Source organism: Alligator sinensis, unplaced genomic scaffold, assembly GCF_000455745.1.
Source record: "Alligator sinensis unplaced genomic scaffold, ASM45574v1 scaffold29_1, whole genome shotgun sequence".
Lineage (NCBI taxonomy): Eukaryota > Metazoa > Chordata > Crocodylia > Alligatoridae > Alligator > Alligator sinensis.
This window is the reverse complement of record NW_005841933.1, coordinates 2,354,728-2,356,276: the sequence shown is the minus strand read 5'-3', so window position 1 is coordinate 2,356,276 and position 1,549 is coordinate 2,354,728. Positions and strand designations below refer to the sequence as shown.

Here is a 1,549-nt window from a genome sequence, read left to right as displayed (position 1 = left end):
AGGAGGAGGTAGGGGAGTTTACTGGTCTGACCCCTGCACCCCTTGCTCCACCCACATCTTGTCCCTTGCCACCTGTCCCCTTCACCACTTGCTCCCCTTGGTGCCTGCATGCTCTGGTGCCTGCCCCCCAGCACCTGTCAGGGCCAGAGAGTCAGAGCTGCTGCAGCCACCTGCCCCCACTCCCACAACTCATACTCAATTCCAAGACAAGGGGCTTCACCCCTCCCTCCATGCTAAAAGACAAAAAACCCTCATATTTGATTTGAGAGAATACAATACTCTCCTACTCCATTTTCTGTTCTGGAGCCTGCTGCTGGCAAGAAAATATATTTGGTAGCATGGCTTTAAAGAAGCCAAGTGACAGAGACCTAGGTACAGAGGGGTGGGGGGGAAGAATACCCTTCATAGCCAGAGCTGGAGTACAAAGGGTTGGCATGTGGTCAGGCCTGGTCTCTGAGTAATGAGGTTAGGGAAAAGATGCTCACATTCTTGAATGAGGCAAAGGGTAAATCCTGCCTACTTCCACCATCTCATTGGTGGAGAAGAAAATCTACAATGGATGCTATGCTGAGACTTCTGCTCAGAAATCCCCCCCCTGTGGCCTCTGACATGGGAGGTGACATGTGGCTCAGTTATTTTTATTTTAAGAATTCTTCTAAATCCCATGGAACACAGTTTTTCTTTCTGATTTGCTACTTACATTTATAATGATAGATGGTGCTACTGCCCCACCTAGTTGAGATTGCCTCATATTTTTCATTAAAACCTTCTGTTTCAAGTTGCTTGTAACTTGGTTTGAATGTTAACGTTTCAGGGCTGAAGTTTTCCATGCTTGAGCTCTACCCCAGGTTGCTATTTTTCAGCAATCCAAAATGGGCCACGTGTTTGTAAGAACAAAGCTAGCGTAGGGAAATGGTATTCTGACAATTAAAAAATAATACTGTTTGCACCCACTGGTGAAGAACACTGCTGAAGATGGGAGCAGGAAGTGGAACTATGGCAGTAAGACAACACAGAGATGTCAGGTAGTCACCTGGTGTGGTCTGGGGCTGAATCTCCACAGGGTCTGGTGTGCATGTGTCATATCAGGAAGGTGTCTCAGGTGATGTGGCTGTCTGCAATTTCCAGTGGATCGTTGTCTCTTGTCTGCCACAACTTGATGGGATGCTTCACTTGTTGGGGGTTGGAGTCTGCTGACAGCCGCCTTCTGTGAGTCCCATCCTGGATCCTCAGGGGGCTCCTTCCCTTACCACATCAGTTAGCAACAAAAGGCCCCACCAGTGAATGACTTGGGTTGCTAAATTGGCTGATAGATTAGGCTCACCCTGGTTCCACCCGTATAGGCTGTCAAAACTTGATGGAGCCAGCTACTTCTGGCCCAGCCAGTTAGGGTTTGACTGGATATATCCATCCCAGCAGTCTCTTGCCCACAGGTCCTTGATGGCTAGCAGCAGATTGGCCTTACTCTGCCCCCCTCTGGCTCAGTCCCAAAAACAAGAGGTGGAGATAGAAATGTAGAAAAAGTTATATTTAAAAATAAACCAACCCC

The 1,549-nt window shown here is 48.1% G+C and overlaps 1 long non-coding RNA gene across 1 annotated transcript in view; it reads right to left on the bottom strand.

The window, feature by feature from the left end:
- Positions 1 to 996: 996 nt before the first annotated feature.
- LOC102369114 overlaps positions 997 to 1,549 on the bottom strand; it is a 93,175-nt gene continuing 92,622 nt past the window's right edge. The window contains exon 3 of the long non-coding RNA XR_003093047.1: positions 997 to 1,240. This is a non-coding gene — a long non-coding RNA (uncharacterized LOC102369114). The remainder of the gene's footprint in view (positions 1,241 to 1,549) is intronic.